The sequence below is a fragment of the Falco punctatus genome, assembly GCF_963210335.1.
Source record: "Falco punctatus genome assembly, chromosome: 8".
NCBI classification, from domain to species: Eukaryota; Metazoa; Chordata; class Aves; order Falconiformes; family Falconidae; genus Falco; species Falco punctatus.
Window position 1 is genome coordinate 17,211,296 of NC_137588.1, and position 25,310 is coordinate 17,236,605.

The 25,310-nt window shown below is 39.8% G+C and overlaps 1 protein-coding gene across 2 annotated transcripts in view; it reads left to right on the plus strand.

Annotated features, from left to right (window-relative positions):
* The first annotated feature begins 9,722 nt into the window (after positions 1-9,722).
* ZNF385B (zinc finger protein 385B) overlaps positions 9,723-25,310 on the plus strand; it is a 169,185-nt gene continuing 153,597 nt past the window's right edge. The window contains exon 1 of one of the 2 annotated variants that reach the window (XM_080400388.1): positions 9,723-10,188. The gene's annotated coding sequence lies outside the window, so the exon portion shown is untranslated. The other variant, XM_080400387.1, reaches the window with a different exon arrangement.

A 25,310-nucleotide genomic window follows, 5' to 3' on the forward strand; every position in this document is an offset into this window, starting at 1 on the left:
GTGATTGTTGTGTTTGGGGTAGAAATCATGAAACACATGTTCATCATCACAAGAGAGAGCTGTCTGCAACCATCCCCCACATACAGCCTGACTTCGGGAGTGGAGGGGATCCCCCAGCTGATACCAGTTTTACTTGTATACAGGCGAGAGAAAGAAGTGATTGAAACATTTTCTTGTCATAGCAACATTCAGGGGTGGGTGGACGATTTTTTTCTTAAAGACCTGTATTATTCAATCAGAAGGGACCACCTGGTGCAAGGTTCACACAGAAACTCTGGTTGCTTTAACCAGCTGAGGGCAAGGTGCAACTCTGACCCCTGGCCAGAAGGACCAGTGCTGGCCTGCCAGGCCATCCAACAAGAGATGCTGGCCGGCAGTGACCAAGTTGCAGCTGCAAAGAACTCTCGAGAAATATTTTTTTTTTGTCCATTTAGTATTCTTCATTCTAGGAAAGAATGAATGCAGGCTCTTAGGGGGAGTCCGTCTCCCCACTATGTTTGCTGTCACAAAGATTTTAAGCTACAAAAGGAATCACTGGAGGTTGTACAGTTTTTTGGGATGATGGCTGGCAGTAGAGACAGTCATGTCATGTGTCAATTCCTTTGCTGAGACACAACAGCCTGTCTGTGCCATGCCGTTGCCAGGCTGTCACATATTTTCAAAGCAGCTGATTTCCTGTGCCTACTAAGAAAAGAAATAAGAAAAGTTGTCCCTAATAAGCTGAAAATTGTGTGAGAGGGACTTTGTGTAGGTGTAGAGCTGAGCAGAACATCACTTTGTCTTCCTCTCAGTCTGATTCCAGAATTTATTCATTCTTTTGTATGGTTAGCTCCAATGGGGATTTCTTGTAATGAGGAAATGAGACTACCCAGGGTCTTGCTTGACTCTTTCTTATTTGCCCATGTTGTGCAAATGTTAAAAAGAAAATAATCCTACTGTTTTAACATTATCTGGATTGTTTAGTGTAAAGAAGGTTGGTTTTCATTTCTGCCGAACACTGTTGCAGCCACGATTGCTGATGTCCTGATCAACTTAGTCATTCATTTCACCTTTACAATGAAGTGAGAGGCAAGAGGGAAAAAGCGAGTGCACATGAATCATTTGGTAGGTTAATACCTCATTTACCTTAAGTCATTCAGATTCCATTCAATTCATTTCTCAGCATAATTACAAGGTGGACCAACTTTGATAAAACCTTCCTAACATATAAACTGCATTTGTTGTTTTATAGATAAATGTGTATCTGTGCACTGAAGCATTCTCTTATCCATGTGGAAAGCAGAATATTCATTAGCGTTCCCCTTGGAGCTTCCATCAAACGGACATGGGAGGAGCTCAGGGTGAATTTGTTTCCCCTTTCTGGCACAGGCAGTAAATCTGGTACCAAAATCTGCACGTTCCTCAAAACCTATAATAGACCTTGAAAAGCCCCCAGAGATCCCTGCGCCTTATCGTTATCCCTGGGACTGCTGCTGTATTTCTTTACAGCCTGTCACTGGCACTTGCAACACCCAAGAGAGAGACTAGTTCTTCAGCAACAGAGACTTCATGAAATAAAACCACTATATTTTTCACTAGTTCTAAGCAAGCCCGGTGCCTGGCACATGTTAAAAATGAGTGCCTCAAGCCTGCACACCCTGCAGAGAGCCCTGACCACAAGCGTGGCTCAGCCCTTTACCTGGCACACTGATGGGAAGGGTTTCACAAAAGCCACCTTCCCTCTGCTCCACTCCAAAATCATTGCTATCTGAGGAGCTGGGTGTGTTAAGAAATCCACCAGTACAATACTAGGTGTGGCTTTTCTTTGCAACTGTAGTCTAAGCAATTTGCTTCTGAGATCTGAGAGCTTCCCATTTTGCTTTTTCTCTTGACAGTGCTGAAGCTATGCTTTTTTTGTACACACTAAGCCTCCTCTTAAAGAGAAGGCAGATCTCACAGTAGTGCAGATTTTACCTTGCACATAAGGTTTGATTTGCTTCTCTGTAGTTACATCAGATGTAATTTGGTTTGGTGGATATTATTTTGGTGACTGTTCTTTTTCAGAACTGTGTAATCATATGGAGGCAGCTTTTGATCTGTTTAGCGTATAATTAAGCTGTATCTATTGCTGTCTTTCTTCTACAGAATAAGCAAGTAAATGAACGAATGAAAACGTGCTGGGAAGAAACCAACTATTTTTTTCAACTGAGTGATAAACCCTGAGAAAAATCAGATGTAGAATTGAAGTGTTGATATAATTTCTAGTCTATCAGAATTAATCTCCTCCTCAAATCTTAGTGTACAAGATCCATGCAAACAAGCTAAGGAAAGATTAATTATTTTAAAATTGTTGTAGGACTTAGTGGGAAATACAGTAATTGTAGGGGTATAACTCCATAAGGCTGTGGAGTTGTATGTTTAATAAGCAGCTATTTAATTATACATTGTGTTGGGTATTTTAAAATATGCAATGTAATTACAGGGCTGCATACTAAAAGTAATCTTTAAACTGAGGAACCCATCTTAAGTTTCCCAAAGTTATTTTACTGCATTATTTGCCAACTCAAATTACTCTTTAACCAATAGTATAATCCAGTCTCAGCATTGTCCATGAAACCCCTGTGTATTTTAAAAATGGTATGTCCACATAACATATCCATTCCTCCTACTGGTTAAGCAGAAGTATCTTTCTGGAATTCAGATGAACATATATGTATGCAGGCATAAAAGCCCTACAAAAGTAGGAAATAAAAATAGTCTAAATCCCGTTCTTGATCACCTTATTTTTCTTTCTGTGCTCTTCTTATGGCACGAGCATGCTCTTGCAGGTGCCCAGTTACTGTGTCCTGAAGACTGATTCATATGACTCATCCAGTGTGTCTAAGAGACATCCACCTTATTGATGCAATTTCTCACATTTCTGCTGAAATTAAACAAGCACAGCTGCAGCTTGTCCTTTAAATATTCTTAAACTTGCTCTCTGTTCAGATTTTCTATGGATATAACTATTTGTAAGGTTTGGGTTTTGTCCTGTATTTTTCTGGAACAGTTATCTCTTGACAGAAAAAGAAAAGGGTGGTGGGGGCTGGGGAGTGGGTAAGTTTTACCATGGAGAAGGAAAAGTTTCTGTATGAGAGAGAAGTCTTGATACGCAATCTGTTTGCTGGGGGTGGAAAAAACAAACCAACAAGCTAGTAGTCAAATACTTATACATTTTCAAAAATAATAGTATGGCACACAGTATCAAATAACACAGGTAATGCTAGTACAAACTTTTAGTGTGGATCTTTGTATCAGTAGAGCTGATGTGTATATGTATATCCTGGTATAGCAATGTACTTGCATAGCCTTCCTATACTGGAATATGCTGTAATACCAGCATAAAGCACCTAATATCCATACATAGAATTTTATGGCATGCTATACCAGTTCAATTAAGTAGCTAAGTAGCATCACCTGTGCTGCCAAATTTGCACTAGTAGTCTTGTTCAAGGTACAGACAGAGCTGCAGTTAAAGACAAATCCTATTCATGTTGTCATTAGAGTAATTCTCCCTGAGGATTAATTAGAAGAACTATTATTTATTTTACAATTTTGGGTGATGCATTGAGATTTCATACTGAATAGCATTCATTCAAGTACTTGCAATCAAGGATCTCAATGTCTTTTCATAACATTTTCTTTTATTTTCATTGATCAGAGAAGGTCCTGAGGATGTTGAAAAGAAAAGTCTCTTTTGCCACCGCCCCGCTTCTTTTACCACATACTGACTTTTCCAAGGTAAGCTTTGGCAACGTAAAGAATAAAAGATTACTCTTATCCTTGGTACCTTTTTCAAGCCACAGCCCAAGATAGAAAATTACTAGTTTCCTGTGTGATCTAAACTGCTAGCATTTACATTGGATTTTGTATTTCATATTTTTTGTATTTCTACTAGGGTGAAAGTGGTAAAGTTATGCTGTATATACTTGGCTTGTTGTCTGTCCTTGAAGTGGCAGATATCTTGGAGAAGAGACCACCCCCTAACCAAAGAATGATCTTTTCAATTCAGATTTTTTTGGAATCATAGTTTGTTGCACTGTTTTTATATTAATAAAAAAAAAATCCCAATATTACATGCATATATGATACAACAGCCTTGGTTTTGACTCAATGACACCAGAGAACAAATGCAGTAGCTCAAATGCCTTGTACTACCCTTCTCACAGTTCCTCATCTCCTGCACTGTGCAGGTAGTATTATTTTAAAAACAGATGGGAACTCGGGAGGTGTCTCTGATCTTTCACCTGTACTTTAAAAGAGAAACTGCATAGTTCTTATCTGAAAACCCCTGGTGATTTTTTAATGGATGCTCATTTAGGAACACTGAAAGAAAGAAATATTCTAATTGGTTTTGTTTTTCAGCTGAAGAGTAGTTTGTTTCTATGTTAAATGAAGTAGTGAAAACGAATAGTATGCCATCTGGCTAGCCTACCCGGGTACTTTACCAGGAGGTTTTCAGCTGTTCTCTCTGCCAGTTTTCAACTTCTTAAGTCCTATATTACTGATGTACTTTCTTTACCCAATTGTTCTTCCCTGTGTAGGAATTACCTTATTCCTTGAACTGAATCAGAGTTTTAAAAATCTGGCTCTCTTTTGCAAAGATTTTCCTTGTCTGTTGTTGCTATTACTTATCGTCTAAATTAGAAAATCTCTAGTGTTTCCAGCATTCACAGTAAATTAGTTATGCAGAGGAACAGGCCTCCATGTTAACTGTGAAGCTGATATTCTCAGGGGACAGGATAACATTGAATAGTCTTAATATGTACCAGTGAGCTCTCATTCTTAGAACAGATTGTGACTGGAAGGAAGGGTTTAGCTGCTTTTCAAGTGCTTGGAAAGATGTCATATGTTTTTCTTTAGATTACTTTTTTCTGCTTCAGTTTCTCAAAGGAAGAACATACTGCAAAAATATAAAAACATTTGACGTAGCTGGGAAGGTAATGATGTAAATATTTCATTAAAATAAAATATTTATTCCTGGTTTCCAACTTTCAGTATTATTTTTAGTATAGAACATAAATGTTTGTTCACAAGTCGTTTTGGAAAGAACGGTGAATATATAAATGACAGCAGACTTGTGAAGACGCATTCATATGACTGTCTGGTTATTCTGTTTGTTATTTACTATTTACTTTGAATGTGCACATACAACCCTAATCATAGCTCACAGATGTGCTTTCTGAGCATGATGTAGATAGATAATACAGAGAATTCCTTGTGCCAAACAGCTTACAAACTAAATCCACATCATGTTACTCAACATGCAGTCAGGAAATAGGAATGCTATCATGGAAATTAACTGACCTATCACACAGTACAAATAGCATAGTTATGTAGATTGAATGACTGGCAGATGCTGCATAAAGTGTATTCACATAAACAACTTACCAAATAATTTTGAATAACACAGAAAGGCATTCTCCCCAAGCTAAATTCATCAGATACTGAGCATTCTAGCTGTAGCTAGCAGACACAGGTTTTTAAGAGGTATCCTTTAAGCCAGGGGTCCTCAGACTTTTTAAACAGGGGGCCAGTGTGCAGATGAAGTGGCAGGCAGTCATCTGCAGCTGCTTGGTTCCCCCCCCCCCCCCCCCGCTGCAACCCCTGGCGGGGGGGCGGAGGGGGTGTCTGTAAATACCAGGGGCCCGATTGAGGACCCTGGGGGGCCGCATCCAGCCCGCAGGCCATAGTTTCAGGGCCCCTGCTTTAAGCATTTAAAAAGACAAGTGGGACACTTAACACACTTTTAAAACACCAAGAAACTGGAAAACTGGAGAAAAATAAAAAAAGAGCAGTAAAGAGTTAACAGCAAACTGCAAAAAGCATCTCCAGTAACAAGGACTCCATCAAATATAGATGCAAGGTAAAAAAGAACAACAAAATAAATCATTGCCCTACTTAAAAAATAAAGATAGATTGGTTAGCAAGTAGCAGGGTGGCTAAGTAGTTGCTTTGTCTGGTTTTACAGGGGAGGCAGATGGAGATCTACTAAATCTGGGATTGTTTCCCCAGAGGCAGTAACAGGGAAGCTAGATACCTGGTTATAAAATGTCAAATTCCCTTAGAGGAACTGAAACTCAAGACACACATATAGCTGTGAGTTTTATATTGAGTAAAGAAATCAAAGAAGTTTCAAAAGTCTTAAAAAACCCACTTGATCCAGAAATAACTCTAAAGAACTCTTTTACTGGGGAAAAAAACAAACAAACAAAAAACCAAACCACAAAACCAAAACAGGTGACAAACAAGGAACTGCATGCCAGTGGGAAAAAACTCTTACAGTCTTTTGAGGCAATGTTGTGAGAAAATACCAGGAAAATCTCAGTTTGATTAGGGACAGAGACATGGATTCAGGCATGGAAGATCATACTTCAGTCATCAGAGGGACTTTCTTCACTATACTTTTTCTATGCATGAAAGTTAGTGGCTAGATCTTTAGCTGTGTTTTAATAAAAACTCTGTTATTAGACATTGATTTTGAAGACCATAGAAATTAGTTGAAATTCTCAGAGAAAAAAAAAGCAAACGCATCTCAAATTTCTTCTTCACATCTACATGGTGACAAGGCTATTACTGTGTTGGAATGGGTAGAGTGCAAAGCAAACACAGAAGGCTGCCCATATTCAGTTAAAATCAAGAGAGTATGAGTTTAGAGAGTCTGGGCCAATTACCATGGGAAAGAAGACATGTTGAGGTAATAATTTAGAAACATTTCCCATTATGAGAAGAATTGGTACTTAATGGAGGGGAAATGTTGTACTAACTGTACCTGCAGTCTTGGTTTCTATGTCTGGTCTCCCATTTCTGAAGTCTTTTATTGAAACATTTCTCACCAAGGGTAACATCGATTAGGTTACTGGAGAAGTGAAACACTTAGGTTTATGCCCACAGAAGGAGACTTGTGATGTGCCTTGGAAGTACTTATTTTTGTTGTTCCTTACATTATTAGCCTTATGGGAACACCAAAAAGGCAAATCAACACTTGGCGCATTAGGACACTAATTTTGTATTTTGCACAGACAACCAAAAAAACCCCAAACAAACACCAACCAACCAACCAAACAAAAAAAGCCTATATGCATACATCAAATGCCCTGTGGTGCTTAGAGGCAGCTTATCTTTGAAATGGACAATAATAAAAAATCATTGACCCTTCATTCTCATAGGAAGAATGACAGGCAAGTAGGCCTTATATAGAACAGACTAGTATGGAGAACTTGGCAGTTGCCTTGTTTTCTAGAGGAAAAAAGAAAAAGTTACTTGGATTTCTTGCATTATGTCTCTTACAGGTTTAATCACATCTGTGAGGGTGGCTTCAAGTCTCCCAGTGGTAACCTCGCCTCTAATCTAATACAAATTATCATCCAGCTTTAATATTACCATTGTCTTTAGCAGGAAACACTTCCCAGATCTTTGAATTTCCCTAACTGATTTTGGGTCACAGACAGCCCTGAGAGGTTTGCTTGCACACACCATTCTGCGTGGATCTACTCCTTCAGTGAAAAATTTGTGTCACACAACCCACTCCCAATGGTAGATGCTTTAAAAAATCCAAACCATCCAAGTTTATTTTGGTAGAATGAAATGTAAAGTTCTGGATAAATTGAAATGATAAAAAGCAATTCTAATTCACACTTGGCATGTCATCGTCTTACTCTGCATATTTTTACTTTACTCAGGATCGGATCCCAACTCTACCTGTTTTTATAAGTTGGTTTTTATGCAGTAGCTTTTCAGTAGAAATGCAGCAAATGGCAACCTCTCCTTTCCATGAGGTTCCTTAGAGTTTACAGACCTGTTATCTCTGTATAAGGTCTCCTTAGTTAAATGGTCTTGTTGCTCACACCACTTTTACAGTTGTCTTGATATTCTTCAGCACCTAGTAAATAATAATTGTACAACAAATCTGTAATTTCATAACTTCTAGTGTGCTTTCAGAGTTAGAGAGAGATGAAATGTGAGATTTTGGTAATACAAATTTTTCACCTTTCCCACCTATACCGTCTTCTAGAGCACAGTGGAAGACTTAACTGAAATGCTTTATAAAGATGTTTACAGTTATGGGTTAAATGATGCTGTTTCTGATGAGAAAGTCCTTTCAATGGCAGATCCAAGATACACTTTCACATAAAGTGTTCAAAACCATATACAATTATCTATCTGCCATTACATCTCTCTGTAGGGGGTTGATGGTTAGCATTCACTGAAATATAATTTCTTTTGTAAAAAGTAATTAATAAGCCTACTGAACAGTAATGTATTTGTTCTGAAGACTGTTATAGTATTCACAGGGGTTCTTAAACATTTTCATCTAAACAACAAATATGGTGCATGGTCATTGTAGACCACCTTTCAATTTGAGATTGAATAACATCTCTATAGCAACTACAACAACTGCTTACATAGGAAAATAATATTGTGTGAACGTAATATTCTTAGTTCTTTACAATAGGACTTAACAGTTGGACATGAAGAGAAAATTGCTTATGTGTTTTTTTTTCTGGTCCTGACATATTTTGAGATTTCTGAATGTATTTTGGAGACTGTTATACTAGATTACATGAATTTTGTCTTGAAAAGGGCTACAAGATAGACAAAAGATAATCAAATATTAAAATGTTGGATGTTGCTAGTGTGTGATCATACATGGATGTTCCTTTGCAAGATAATCTGACCCCAAATCCTGCCAGCCTGGGTTTTTTTTGGTTTTGGTTTGCCTTTTTTTTTTTTTTTTGTGAGCTCAGTTACTGAAGAGGTTGTGTACACTCACAGTTCCTCTACCATTAGTCCAATGTTCCCACCTTAAGTGGCAGATTGTTCCTACTGTGTCATCTACTTGGTGTCTACAGATTCAGACAAACTCAGAATTTTTGGGAAAAAATAAATGTGTCCTGTTTTCAGCTTCTCTTTCTTTTTCTCTCTGTAGGAAACATAAGCAAATCTTTCAAAACCACTTAGTGATGCTTTGGAATTTAGATTTCTTTTGAGCAAGAAGTTTTTGGTAGGTAAAGCACCAGAAAAATGGCTATATTCATGTTTTCATGGGATGATTAATTCAAACTCTGAAAATTTCCTGTCTTGACTTATAAAAGAACTTATTGAATGTGAAACTGTAAACAAGGTATGATGCAATTCTTAATGGTATTAAGTAGCGCTTCTCTTCTCCAAAAGCTGAAATTAAAATACAGCAGTAAGAAGTTTTTCTCCAATCTTAAATGATCTTGTTTTCCTTTCCAGAGAAGAACAACAAATTAAGTACCACAGGGTTTACCCTATATGCATCATGGCATATTTGAACGATAACATTCAAATTATAAAAACTGATACTGTAAAAGTGTTTGTACTTACATTTGTACTGATTTTAATGTTTGTCATATATAATGTTTTCTAAGTACACTTACAAAAATTGATGCTTTTTAGTGTAGTGATTGTATTTAAGATACAGTTTTGTATAGTTTTACAAAACAGAACTTACTAGCAATGCCTACTGTTTTGCACTGCTCACAGGCAGGCTGACAAAGCCAAAGATTTGGGAGTCTTACCAGCCATTTCTTTAAATTTAGGAAATTTAACAGAGTTTAAAAAAAACAGAGACCCTTGACCACCAGAAACTGAAGGGGGGCAAGAAAAGGAAGAGGGACGTTGTTTCAGCTAGGGTTTTTTTCTGTTGTTGTTGTTTGTTTGTGTTTGGGATATTTTTTTTGTGTTTTGAAAGCTGTTGCTTCCAGGACGTAGCTGTGGTGCTTCTGGCAGGGCAAGTCCCAGAGGAATCGGAAAATGATGAGGCAACGGCGATCGGCCACCTCTGGGTTTGCCCAGGGAAAATAAACACGCTGTGCTGCCGGAGGAGGCTACTTCCAACAACTGCCGGTTTCGCCCTCTCTCGCTGAGAGGCTCCCGGGGCCCCGCAGCGCGGCGAGGCCGGGGTAGCGGCCGGGCCCCCCGCCATCGCTCCGGGCTGGCCCCTCAGCGGCGGGCGGGCGCTGCGGCAGCACCTCGGCGACGGAGCGAGCGAGCCGAGGGCAGCGCTCACAACTTCAGGCGGTTCAGCCCTCACATAGACGCTGCGCTCGAACCCCCGGGAGCCGGCAGCGGGGCCCCGGCCCGCAGCGCTGTCACAGGCCGCCCCTCAGGGCAGGCGCGGCGACGACGCTTCCCCTCAGCCGGGTAAGAGACGCGGCCACAGGTGCAGCGGCTCCTCCCGCGCCCGGCGCGAGCGCGCGCGCTCCGCCCCCGCGGGCGACCCCCCAGCCCGCACGCGCCCCACCTGAGCCCGCCGAGGCGAGGCGGGGCGGTGCGGTGGTGGCGGGGAGGGCCACCGGGGCCGGGCGGACGCATGCGTCGGGACGGCGGCAGCGGGCGAGCCGCCGGGGTCCGGGAGTTGCGACGCGCTCGCCTCGGTCCCGCCGGAGCGGGGCTGCCGCGCCCGCCCGCGCCGCTTCCCTCCTTCCATCTCGCCGGTGGCTGAGGTAAGGGGCGGGCGGTGCCCCGGGGCTCGGCAGGTGCCGGCGGGGACCTTGCTCAATGTCACGGCGCGGCGGGTGGGCGCGGAGGAGCTGGGGCGAGCGCTCTGCGCCGGGGGTGCCCAGCCCGGCCACGGGGCACGGCCGTAGCCCGCGGTCAGAGCCCGCCCGGGCCGCGCGCGCCGCCGAGCAAACTTCGCCGGCGGGAAGCGGCGCCGCAGGTAGCGGCCGGAGCGGCGGGGAGCGGCGGCGCGGCGGGCCCCGGGGCTTTATCGGCGCCTCTCGCAGCGGCGATTGTTTCCAGAAAAGATAAGGCGCCTCTAAATAGGTCAGGGTCTTCAGCAGTGCATGAGATTTGCGTAACAGTTCTCCTTACCTTGGAAAGGTGCGGGGCTTCTTTTCCTGGGTTTCGAGGCTACACGGAGCTGTTCTCAGTGCATACCCAGCGACTTTTTTTTTTTTTTTTTTCTTAAGAAAAAGTTGCATGAGAATAACTTGGCTTTCTCGTTTCATAAATCACGACGACTTTGGGAAAGTAAATTTCTTCAGCAAAGGAGGCATTAACCCACATGGAGGAGTCATCCTTGATGAGCTAATTACCCATGATAAGCATAAGTGCTTGGCATAGCAAGCTTCATAATCACAAACCTGTGGAGGGTGGTGGCATGCTCGAAATGTTAAACTTTAAGTCCTGGTGACAGTATGTTTCAAAGCATATAAAGGAGAGGTGGGTGCAAGGTTATCTGTGAGTACAGATGTGAAATTTTCTTGTTTCAGAGGAATTGTCAGACTGTTCACGTACATGTGAATGCTCATGTTTGTTTTCTGTTGATTTTTGATTCTTAAACGAACTAGAGAACTCTCCATGGGTTTTAAAACTTCTGGACGCTAGGTCTTTATTGTTAAGCTTAAATAGAAAAGTCTGTAAATGGAAAAGTTGGAGAAGTATGGCACTGTGAGCACTCAGAAGTTTAAATAAATCTTCAAAGCGAACACTCAACTGCAGCTAATTACTGCTTACAGGAGAAGGGAGATTATAGTTTTATTTCCCATCTTCTTTGCTGCTACTTCAGTGATGTCTTTTACAAAGTATAAAAACAAGGTGAAAACCAAGTCCTTTTTTATTGTCTGGAACCTGTAAGTTTTCTTATCTGAATGAAACGCAATATGATGTGGTAGCATAAAAACCTGAAGCTGATGGGGATGCGTCTGTGTGATTACAATAGATGTAGATGAAACATTACCTCTCATTCTGGACCAGTAATAATAATGGTAGGGCACTGGTGAGACACCTAGGCTGGTGAATGCAGGGAGGATGTACTCTTTGAAGCTTCTGCCTCTCGTGGCAGCACTGTGCTCAACCAGTGGACGCAGCTGCCCCATGCCCTGTTACTTCAGTTCTGAAAAGGGGAAAAAGGTGTCTCTTTGCACAGTCCAGAGCTGACACTAGATGGATTTGAGTGGGTTATGCTGCTTCTCCTTTTCCAAATAAGCAATCTTGCTATTCCTTCTAACTCACCAGGTCAGTGGACTGCTTACAGGGAGGGACGAGGGTTTTCTTCTTTCTTCTTTTTTGGTTGCTAAGGTGTTTCTCCATGGCTGCAAACTTTTTTTCCTGGTGTTTGTTCTCACCAGATGAATTTTCTGTACTTGAAACCTTTTCCAGTGAGCCTGGATTGATGTGACTGTGTGAACCCTTAAGGCAGAAGAGAAATTGGGACTTGCGGAATTGGTCATGTTACTAGCTTCTTTTTCTGTTGTTTGATTAAATAATCTTTGAGGTAGTAAGAAATTAGAAAGGAAACAGTCCTTACATGATATCTTCAATAAGTTACCAAGTTTCTGTGTCTTTTCCCCAATTAATAATACAATAGATGCTTGGTTAAACTTAAAATTATTAAGACAAACTAGCTGGTATGAAGAGATTGCACTGTCTTGCCTCTTTCCACACTAGCTGGAGCTGTCCATCACCCCTGTGCTTTGTCCGCACTGCGCACTTTCTCACCAGGGATGAATGTATTCACATCAGCATCAATCTCTCTTAACCAACTGTTCTCAGCTGTCTGCATCTTTTTTTCCTTCCTACTTGAGTGCAGTTGCTCAGGGATAAGGTGGTATAAAAGCAAGAAAAAGCCCTGTGGAAGATAATCTTTTGGGGGAGTGTAGGCTTGTTAGTTAATTAGCCCCAAGATTTCTGACAGCAATGAGGATTACTGTATAAACCATGACATGCTTAACCATCATTGCAGTCTTTGCTCTTCAGGTTATCTCAAGGGACTGTGGTTTGAGAATATTTGCTTTAAGACTTCAAGAGTTTATGAAATGAGGCATTAATATTATTTTTAAAATGAACATATGGTACAGCTGTGGTAGTCTCCAGTCCTGAAACATTCATCAGGCTGTGGTGGGATGTAACAGAGTACAGAATTGGAGTGCAAGGTTCTGTCTAGTGTAGTGAAATACATTGCAAAACTTAGGTCATCTGTAGTTAATGGGAAGAAAAGATGACCTTGCAGCCTGCATAGCTTGTTTTCTGAAATTCTGCTATCATTTTGTTGTGTGCTTTAAAACCATTGAAATTCCTTGAATGTCAGCTTGTAGCAGAAAAATATCTTAGTCCTGTAACTTTCTAGTTTCACTTAGAAAATTGTAGTATGCAGTATACATCATCCATCAAGATGATGCATGAATATCTTAACTGATGTGATCCTGTGTTACCTCTGATGCAGCGAAGGTAGAGACACATGTTAAATGCTATAATATCCAATATCCTAGTTAACAAAGGGGGAGTTTATTCAAATCTGTAGACTGCATTTGCATCTTTTAGCCTCAGGCTGATGAATGCACAGACAGTTGAGGGAATTACAGTAACTTCACTCTCCTGTGTGATCGTAATATCCCTCTAGCTGGATAGGTTGGTAGATTTTCACCAGATGCTCTGCTTGTTTAACTTTACAGATGCAGTTCAAATGTTGGTTGAAGAGCTATTTTCTATTGTTATTTTGCCCACAAGTGTGAAACGTACGGGTTCTTTTCAAAAGTAAAATTATTTTACTGTAGCTTCACAGAGTATGCAAAATCTTACCATAGGAAGTTTATGGTTTTCATTATTTAACAAATGACAATGTTTTTTGAAACAAAACATCTAAAATATTTTGCAAATTTGTCTTAAGGATTTTTTAATTTTTTTTTTTCACAAAATTGATCTGTTTTCTGATTTTTATGTAATTCACAGAGCAAACTGGGGAATTGTGACAAAAATTGTATCTGCACATTGCAGTCATTTGATGCCATTCTGTGTTGTTGAAGTGCTGTAAAACACTAACTAGTATTCTAAAATAGTTACATTCAGTGGAAGCATATATTATTAAGTAAGCATTGCTTAATTTATGGCACCAGTATTATGTTGGTAAAATTAACAAAATACTTGGTATTTTGTTTTGGTATACTGTGACTTTTAACAGCGGGAGGTCAGGGTCTTACTTTGTTTGCCAAAAAGACAGTCTTGTTTTCTTATGTCCTGCAATACATCACATTTCATGATGTTGAGCTAATATTTCCGAGAGTGATGAATCATATCCATTAACTTTCACAATTTTTTTGTGTTTCTTTTCTGGTTGAGTGTTCTCATCAGATCATCTGCAATAATTCTTGTAAATTTTCCAAAATGTAAAGCATAGAGCCTTAACACGTATGTTGTACATTTTGCATGCGACTGTGATTTTTCTTATGTATTAGCTAATGCTGACATTGCTTTCTATAAACATATTAATTGACATGTTAAAAATTAATTAGAGAACCTGAGCTGCCAAGGCGTGTAAAAATAGAAGCCTTGTAAACCAATCAAAGTATATCAGTGCAGTTCCAGTCCTTCACTTATCAATATTGCTACCTTACCAATGTGCTGCTGTTGAACTGCCAGATGGATCTTGTAATGACAGGTGGTGCTAATACACATCTAGGCATGTTAGAACTGTGCTGTTTTACATTATTGATGATTATTTGGATATGAACAAGTGAGGCTGTTATGAAAACATTGCTAAGACTTCATTCCTCAGTGAAATTATCCAGTAAGTCTTTGTTGACATCAACCTTTTTTGGTGTTAAACATTTATAATAAGGAATTTAAGGCAGGGGGGTTAACTGGACATGAGAAGCTTTAGACACCTGAAGTTCTTTTCACCTTGCTTTATATACCTAAACTCTTCGATTACATAGCCTTCTCTGTTTGTGTTTCATATGTTTTAAAATGTCGAGTCTGCCTTGAACACAGAGACTGCACAAATAGGTTTTGGTTTACAAATAGGTGAAATGCACTTTCTTCTGTGGCAGAATGCAGGATCCGCGTAATTATGCATCGCAGTTTGCATTTTTCAAAACCTTTCCCTGGTGATTTTGCTGTGTGACAGGATGATGGGTTATGGCATTGGTAAAATGCTATGATTCTGGAATACGCTGGACAATGTTTCATTACTCTGAGCTTTCTATTTACAAATTGTTTGGTGCAGACATGCCAGTGCTGAAAGTATGGAGAACTTGGGGCACACCTGCAACAAAGTCATTCTGCATGTGAAGTAGGGCGGTCCTGTCTCCTACAGCTCACTGAATCTTTCCAAGAGATGTCTCACAAAGTTCAAAGCCAGTCCACTGTGTGATAGTATGACGATGTTCACCCCCTTACTTGCATCTGTATGGCAGGGAAGGCAATCCTTAGAAGGCTAAGGTAAGTCTTGCGCATAAAGGAAGACTATATAACTGCTTACTACAGGCAATAAAGAACAATTCTGTACCTACCTGAAATGATAGGGTTAAGGTCAGGAAAGCAAAGTAAAATTAACTGAGGGAAAGTTTCAATTACATTGTGACATTAAAACATACTTTATGTGCTGTGGTATTTTTATGGTCTGTGAGTTTTTGAGGGCATTCTGGGAACCAAAATGCTGCCATTCTACAACTACTGTCTTCTCATGCTGAGTCGTTCATAACCAATTTACTTGATGGTGGCTGTTGTAGTGCTGATTCGCAGCAGAGGATGCCACCTACTGAATCTTTAACACTACTCAGCATTACTAAACTTGAAAGTTCTAATGAGTTTATAGCATAAGTTGTTATGGCTGTAGGCTATGTTGTTCTCTCTATATATACTTGTGCAGGTACTAGGAAGTTAAACATATGGTGGGAGATTTTGTGTAACAGCTAGTGCTGTTGAGTTTTAATTTGACACTTCTCAGTACATCCCATTTAAATACAGTAGACTATCAGGTCTCCTTAGTCCGATTACAATTTGATACAATTTCAAAGATTAATTAGTTTAAGGGTCAGTGATGTGACAGGCAGAGTTAGTACAGTATGCTTCAAAATGGCAAGAGAGGCAAAAACCCTATAGTGTGAATTTTATGTAACTTGGGTTTATTTGCATCTATCATAAATTTGAGCTTTAAAAGTAAGCTTGTTTTCCTAAACCAGGGAATAATATTTTTGAGCATAGAGACTCTTTGGGTATGATAGTAAATAAACACTCTCAAAGTTCTTACTCTGCCCTATGCAGTGAGACTTCCAAAGAAGTTAGAGGAACCTGCTAATGGGATTTTATAATGGAAATGCTAATATAAGTTAGCAGAGGAGTACCTAGTCTCTATCTTTGCATGACTGCATATGACAAAAAAAAAAATATTGCATAATCTTCCTTCCTTTAGCCACCTGCTAATAATTGCATGGTGAATCTTTGAACTGCAATTGCAAATGTAAGTGCCTAGATGCACTTAACTTTTCATTTAAAATGAGATTATTTAACACATATTACTAATTAAGAAACCCCCTTATAAGTCAGCATCAGAGCTTTACAGAAAAAGATTCTGCCATTTTCTATTTCTGCAGTCTGTTATCTGCAATGCAGGTGCAGTCTATGCCAAACAGATGCATATTTGTTAGATTTGTGGGGCCGGTACATAGTCAATACCATGTTTGATGCTTAACTTTGACCCTTATTCATCAGAGAAACAAGAATACCCATATTATAGACATTGAACAGCATTAAGACAACTTAAAAGCTGCAAAGTTAACTATTTGAAAATCAAGAAATGCCACAAAGTGTAGTCTATACAATCTTAACTGAGCCTGTTGGTGTGTATAAGCATGATTCTGTGGTTTTTTTTTTTCCCTTCTGTGGGACTCTCACCAGGCTTTGTGCACAGGATAGGTAATGCTTGCTTATGACTCTTCCTGGATTTCTTGTGCGTGGCTTATCACTTGAATGTTAGTCTGAGAATGCGGGCTTTTTCACTGGTGTTCAACCTATAGTAGCTGTGTGCTTCACAAACAGTAAAAAAAACCAACAAAAGCCCCCCCCCCCCCCCCCCCCCCCCAACAAACCCCCAAATTAATCTTTGCAACACTTCCATGACATAAATGAATGGCCTTCTCCTGACATAGCAGGGGTGCTTCATCACAGAGAGAGGTCTTCAGCAGCGTTAGATGCTCAGTTTGAGTCACGGGGACTGGTACGTTAACACTTGGAATGATATAGTGCATGTTCACAGCAAAGCTTCTGTTGCCTTGAGTTGACAGCATGAGCATTCCGCAGTTCTCTAAACTAGAGCTTGCAGTTAGCAAGTTAGGCTCCCAGAAAAGGCATGTGCAATTAGTGATTGTGGAACCATTGATTTAACAACTTGCCTAGCATTACTAGAGGCTCTGTGGTAACAGATTCTGCACTGCAGCACTCAAGTGCCTTAACCTTGAGAGAATCTTTTTTTCTTGCAGTATCCTTCTTTTCTTCCAACTTCTACAGCAAATGAGGTAGGTTGTTGGTTTTTTTTTTTTTTTTCAGGGGGTAGCTGTTGTTATGGCTTACATTGATTTGACTCATATCCAGTCTCTGAGGAGAGGGAAAACATGATCTTGTAATTTAAAGAGCCTACTAACTATTTTTAAAAAAAGCAAGTTATACAATTTGTAAATTCTGTCCTAAGGAATGATGGTAAATCTTGAATTGTTCACAGCTGCTTTTCAAATGTTTAGATTCAGAGCCTGGCTTCTGGATCTTATGGAATGATTAAGAAGTGAACTTCATACTATTGTGTGATACACCAGAAGGCTGCACTGCCAGTCAGTGAGACCTGGACAGGCTGAAGACTTGGGCAAAGGGGAACCTAACGAAGTTCAACAAAGGCAAGTGTAAGGTTCTCCACCTAGGGAGGAGCAACCTCATACACCAGTATGGGCTAGGGGTTGACTTGCTGAAAGGCAGTTTTGCAGAGAAGGACCTGGGAGTTCTGGTGGGCAGCAAGTTGCCCATGAGCCAGCAGTGTGCCCTGGCGGCCAAGAAGGTCAATGGGATCCTGGGCTGCATTAGGAGACGCATGACCAGCAGGGCAAGGGAGGTGATCCCCTCTGTTCTGGTCTGGTGAGGCTGCATCTGGAGTATTGTGTCTAGTTCTGGGCTCCCCAGTTCAAGAGAGGTGGGGAACTACTGGAAAGGGTCCAGTGGAGGGCTATGCAGATGATGAGGGGACTGGAGCATCTCCCTCATGAGGACAGGCTGAGAGAGCTGGGCCTGTTTAGCCTGGAGAAAAGAAGACCGAGAGGGGATCATATCAATGTCTACAATATCTTAAGGGTGAGTGTCAAGAGGATGGGGCCAGGCTCGTTGCAGTGGTGCCCAGCGACAGGACAAGGGACAACGGGCACAAACTGCAACACAGGAACTTCCATCTGAACATGAGGAAGCAATTCTTTTCTTTGAGGGTGACAGAGCACCAGAACAGACTGCCCAAAGAGTCTGTGGAGTCTCCTTCTCTGCAGACATCCAAAACCCACCTGAGCACAATTCTGTGCAGCCTCCTCTAGGTGAACCTGCTTTAGCAGGGGGTTGGACTAGATGCTCTCCAGAGGTCCCTTCCAGCCCTGACCTTTCTGTGTTTCTACAGGGAATAGCATTAGAGGCTTCATACGCATTGTCTGAGTTTCACTGGTATTTGCTCAGATATCGTCAGATCACACTCTGGAGAACTTCAGCACATTCTTTTAGACGGGTGACATCGGAAGCAGCAGAACCTTGTTACAGACAGTTTTGGGCAACCAAAATGGAGCTATGGCACTCCTAGTCCCATAGGTAATATGAAGTATATGAAGTACTCTAACATATGGGTAGGCATGTTTGGTGCTGTTGCCTTATTCTATGTAGTATTAAACTGCTCCAAATTAATATCTCTTGTCTGCAAATGTATAAAATACATTTTGAAGACGAAAATTGCTCTTCTCAGACGTATCTGAGACTGCTGTAGCTTTACTGATCTAGATTTGAATAAGATATAAATCCACTGTACCGGGAACCTCTTCTTTATTACAGGCAGGTAACACATGCTGTGGAGCAAGTGGTATTCCTGAAAGGCTAGACAAGAGCTGCCTACAGTGTGGCAATTCCTTTCACTTTAAAACAGATTTGTGAAAACATTTCGAGTTAGATTATGAGGTCTTTTCTCAGCATGTGGGTTAGGCTCACCAACTTAAGAATGCTACAAAAATATCTTAAGAAACCATAGAATAGAGCTTTTCAAACTTCATCAGGCATCAAAGAAAGTTGCGTTGATGGCCAGTAATAACAAAAGTTGACAGAAATAATGTTAAAATTTGATTATATTGTCAACTTCTTAATTTGGTTATTTTGTAAACTGTGTTGCAGTGCCATATGTTAACTCTGTACATTTGATGAGCCTCAATTGTCCCCTTCATAATTACAATTTATCATGTAACTCAGGATGGGGAGGAGAAAGTGAGAGGCAGACAGAACAGGAATACTATACTACTTGTTTTTAACTCTTTCAGTGAATTTGCATTAGCTAATATTTCTACATACAACTTTTTGGCAGCTTGTTGTTGCAGTTTTTAAACTGGAAAAACTTCTACCCTTGAAGGAACCCCATGGACATCTTTTATTTGTAGCTTTCTGATGCTTTTCATCTTGCTTTTTTAACTGTAAATTAGAATCTTGATCAAGTTTTTGTATCATAGTTTTGTAAGAAAGGATTTAAATTTTCTTCTCCATCCGTAAAGTGGACGTCTAGATCTTGAACAAAGATAGGAAAACGTCCTCCTCTTTCAGAGGAAAAGATTTATGCTAATCTGATTTGGTGATTATTTTTTTTTTTAAAAAAAGGCATACGCTGGCATTAAACCCTGATGGCATGACACAGAAGGGCTGCAAGGAGTCTGTGGCCAACAGGAGTATGTGTGGCTTGTAATCTCTACATGCAACATTGTGGCTGCTTCCTGCCTCATGTGCTGTGCAGTTATCAGAGGGTTATTTTACCATGTGGTTGTGATAATTATGGGAAGTGTCGTGGGGAGTTAGGAGTCAACAGCATGTTTCGTGTTGAGGGTCTTGGCAGACTTGCTTTTGTATACTGCTACCATATAAATGTGTTTGTAATATTAACATGGTATTTTTTTATGAAGTGGCTCTTGCTTCTATAGAACTGGAGATCACATTTATGTGACACTGTGTCAAAGTTTTGGATGTTTCTGTTTATTTTTTTGACTACATTCCTGTCATTTATTGTTCTGTTGCTGTGCTGCTGCTTCCATCTTATGAGAACCCTCAGCTTCCTTTCATGTCAATGACTTGTTGCAAAAACTGTATATATTTTAAAATTACTTGAGGTTGAATTAGCCGGCTTTGGGCCATGGAAATATTTTGTGTTGTTTGAAAGGATCGTTTCATCTCTCATTTCTGAATGGGCTGGTTCTCTAAGACTGACATGAGTGTATTTTTTAAGCATTGTCGGAATCTCTAGAATGCTTGTTACTAGAATTTGTATTTTGTGTTTTTTCAAAAAGCAGAATTTAATTAACTTTTAGAAATATTTGGCAGTACTTTGAGTTAGTAGGATAGTGTGAAGATGAAAAACTCCCTTGAGATTGCTTGGGATCCTTTAGGTTTGAAGGTTGAAGAGAGTGAGCTGTGGCTTCCTGGGCTGACTGCAGGCAGCCCTGCCTGGCCCCTGCCGCTCCTCCACACCTGCCTTTCTTTTTGTCCTCTCAGGCAGCTTAATGCCTTGGCCTCTGGCCTTTCCTTCAGTAGTTGTATTTCTTGACTCTTCTGATTTCTTGACCCCTGCATTGGTTTGGTGAGCTTGGTATTTGACCTAGTTGTGTATCTGATCTACGTCCCCCTTCCTGATTGCAGTGTAGCTTTACAAATTGCAAGAGTGACCAGTGACTTGCTGGGATACTTGGGATGTCCAAGTAAAATGTGAATTTTTATGTGGATGCTGCCCCATTTTTAATATAAATGTTTTTGAGCCCCTTTTTCAGTCAGTCAAGGCTGAAATAAAAGTATTTTTTAAAAATTTTACATATCTTCCCCCCTGCCCCCCATTCAGTAGAAAAAAAGATGAATGCTCTTTATTTTTAAAGCTTAGTTGTCAAGCCTGTGTATGCATTCAGAGTAGAAAAACATGTGTTCTTCCCTGTTTTAGGGTATTTGGTAGGAAACCGAAGTTACAGAAATAAAATATAAGGCTACCATATAAGCACTTGACTTTTCCTTAAAGTTATATATTATTGAGACTGATGTATATAGTTAATAATCAGTCTGAGACTAATTTTCTTGCATTTGATGAATTGTTTTAGTAGCTACAATTATTGGGTCACTACAAAGGTGAAGAAGGAATAAGAATAAAACATGTCCATATTTCTATAAAAATCCTTTAGAGAAAAAGCTCTTGGAATTAGAGGATCATCCTCATGCTGTATTTTTACATGGCCTTGGCATAACAGGTTTCTCACCTACTAACAAATGCTGTAGGTGTCACAGTAATATTATTCATACTTAAAAGCCCTCTCGGGTTGTGAGAGTTATATATATTTCAGTTAACGTGTCTGTGTCAGATTTACCTCAGACCCTTCAAAGAAGATCTTTTACGACATAATTGCATCGACTGAGAAATCTGGTATCAGGAAATAGATTGGTTTTCTCAAGTGAGCTATACCTTATTGGCAAAGGAATTCTGTAAATAGCCTGAAGTGCTCACACTTAAGTCTAACTGCTAGATTTAGGTGTGTTTGATTAATGTTTTACCTTAGTGCATGTAGAGATTTCTTGGGTTGTGAATTTCTGTCTTCAGAAGCATGGGAGTTTGCTCTAACTGGGAAAAAAGATGACTGAATTCAGAGACAGTATAACAAGACTGGACTGCAACACATGTGCAAGGCAGAGTTAAATCTGTTAGTAAAAAGAAAAAAAGGTGACTCAAGGTTTCACGGGTCTTCTGTGCTAGGAAAACAAATATTCATGTCTTTCAGGTAGGAGAAAATACTTATCTGCTTGAAATTTCTTTTAATATTTGAAAATATTTGATACAAAATATGGCCAATTTTAGAGCTGTCTGATATGCAATAATGCAAAATTATATGCTTAGCTGACCCTTTAATTAGCTCTCATTCTGTCTCACATGATTTATAACTCCATGACTCCTATGTAAAAATGATATATGACTTAATGAAGTGGAAAGCTAGAATGGGTTCGCACCCCTAGTTGTTTAATGTTTTCCCCTAGTTAAGTGACTGGTGTGCTGGAGGAGAAGCAAGCAGCCATAAGCATCTTCTACTTCATTATGGCAAGGATGTAAAAGTCCATGTTGCTGTGACTTATGGCTGTTTGCTTCCTTGTCACATAGGCAATTCATTGGAGCAAGGAGGGAATGTGGCTCTTTTATAAAGCATAAAAATAACAGGTAAGAATAGAAATGCAAATGTAACCTTTGTTGCTCAAACTTAACGGATCTGTTTCACATATTTGGAATCTAGCTCTAACTTTTTCTTGATACTAGAGAAACAGTATTCCAGTGTGATTTAATTCCAAAAATGGGGTGGAAAACCCACAGCAGGGCAAGCTGTTTTGTTAGATAAGAGGTTTTGGGGAGAGATTTTCAAATGGCTGCTTTGACTACTTAAGTGACTTTTTTGAAGAAAGATGTAATTTTTTGCTGTATTACTCTTACACACCTGAAGCTTCTCTAGTTGTATTTCTGTTAGTTCCTGAATAGTTGTCTTTACATCATCATTGATATGGTGGTTCTGATGTTCTTAACTACAATACTGTAAACTCAGATTAGTTAATTCTGGATTCTTAATAGTTTAAGTGGTCTTAGTGTGTCTTCTGGAGTGGAGAAGCAGGTATATCACAGAAGTTAACTGACTTCAGCCTTGTTTTGATCTCCAGAAATAATTAATTTCTGTTTGGGGCAGCTGCTTTCAGTAATCGCTGGGGGGAGCCATCTGAAATACAGGAGTGAAACGAGAGGTCCTTTTTATTTTGCTGTTCAGGTGCGTAGTTTAATTTCAAGAATTACCACCTTTTGCCAAGAGTGCAGTAACATTACTGGTATACCTGGTTTTAGCATCTTGGACAGAAGTGCACACATTTAATTCTGAATCTGTTGTAATCTATAGGCATTCCCTACATATTCCAGCAAGTGTCCATTCCTTATCTAGTCTGTAGTACTATCTTTATGGAGACACCAAGGCTAGAGCCTTTTCTGGCTTGCATCTGAGAGTTTTTGTCTGTCCTGAGAGATCTGTAGGTTCATCCCACTACCACCCCTTTTGTGAAGCTTGGACTTAGTGCTATTAATCATCAAAGAACTGTGTGGTACCTTTGCAGTACATATGCAGTATGATACCATATATGTGAACTACTGAGTTTGTAAGTGAAGACTGTTACCTACTCCCTTGATGGGAAATATAGTTTCTGACATATGTTTTGGGGTTCACAGAGGGCAAGGTTTTGCTATTTCCAGATGTTTATTCATTAGGTATTAAGGATTTGTAGATTTTACAAGTTCTTCCTTCAAATTTCTGATCACTGTCATATTCATAAATACTTGTTCAATGTTGGTGGACTTTACAATATCTTCTGGAACGAGCAGTCTTTGGAATAGCTGGTCCAGGGATTTTTAGATATCTGGGAAAAAAATAGCAACACTCCTCTTTCAAGTGTCCTCCAGGCAGTGGCAGTGGGTCTAATTGTAAAAGTGAACTATGCGGGTTGTTGTTGTATTTGTATCTTTGGCTTCTGGGCATTGCACTCTCATCATTCTTTTAAATGTCAGTAGAGGAGAAACTGTGGCTTGCCATTTTACAATTGCAGTTTGTGCTTACTTCATGATTGGAGTTAAAATAACAGAAATATAGTATTCAAGGAACTATGCAACCTTCTGAGGTTGTGGCAGAGCTTGAGAAATTTGTGAAAAGCAAAGACTACTGCTCTTGGGAAGGTAGATCAGTCCTCTTAAACTCTGTATTTAGTGATATGTTAGCTTGTAATTCCAGTAGTGAATTATAGAAGGTTTCCCAGCACTTCTGAGATTGTTGCAACTTCTGGAAGATCTCAGGCAAGCTGTAGTTTCTGCTAGATATTTCAAGGTGGCTGTTTTGTAATACATAGTAGGGATCTTGCTCAAAGTACAAGGAACATCAACAGAGCCATTTCCATAGTAGAGTAAGGAGTATATGTACCATGTACCATTCATTGAATAATCCTGGAAGTAGTATTTGCCAGCATGGCAGGTTTCATAGTGCAATACCCTTCATGCCGTATGTGCAGTTGTAAAACAGAATTTTGGCAATGGTGGTAGTTCCTGATCCCCTGCATGTGTGTTAGTTTGCTCATCTGCTACAAGGTAGGCTGAGGTCACCTACTGAGAGTGGCTCTGTAGTGAATGAGGATACCATAAGAAAATGGACTTCCTAGTTTAGGTCATCAGCTAGGAAAGAGTTTTAGTTACCTGTGCTGAGGTATTGTAAATAAACACGTTTAGATTTGTGTAAGGTAATAGCTACAGATGCTATTAATAACATCCAGGATCCGAACTTTTCTTGTGAAATGTTTTATCCAATTCTTGGTAGGCTTATCCTGGCTTAATTGATCATATCCCAAGTTACATTTTAGAAGGTGATATGTTTTCTAGGGAGTTGGCAATTTTAATTACCATTTATTAATTTATATTAATTTTAATTTTTCTAGGTAAGAAATATATATGTTGGTGAATATGTGACTATAACTCTCAGCGTTAGCCTGTATCTTTACATATGAAGGTGTTTGCCTACTTGGTGTCACCACAAGGTTATTACTGATTACTCAATTGTTCTTGTTCCTGACTTCAGCATTTTTTGAGGTGCAGATACATTGTTGTACCTGGCTTCAATCATGCAAATGTATTTGTATCTGTGAGTCTTCCCTTTTCTAGGGATACTGTTGCATGCTCACTGATCTACCTGTTCAGAAGCATTTGTGGGATCAGAGCCTAAGCGTATTAAAGTTAAGTGCACTTAGATGTTAGACTTGCACCGTAGTGCAATTTCTTCCAAGTGTCACCCAAAATTAACTGAAGAACAGGAATGATTGAGGATGCTTTAACTGCTGAATCCTTGGAAAACCATTCTGAAGAGTTGGACTTTTAAAATTGAGAATTGGGGACTGTTGTGGGCCATTACCATGTGTAATGTGTAATCCTGAACAAGGATTTGTAAAATGTTCCTACTCGTTTAGTCTACTTTTAAAGAATAAGTATTTTTCCCTGTGAAATAATTTTATCAAAATATAATATCTAAATATTAGTGTATTGATTATTTGCTGTTGATTTTGTGTTTGAGTGGTTGTGTTTGCTGAATAAATCTTTCTTCTTTGTCTATATAAGAAATCTGGAATGAGTATCTAAAAGGCAGGGTCAGTATGATCAAATCACATATTTCCCAACTTGAATGAAATATTCTATTAAAATGGCAAACAGTGGATGCCATACTGGCACTGTTTAGGCTTGTTGT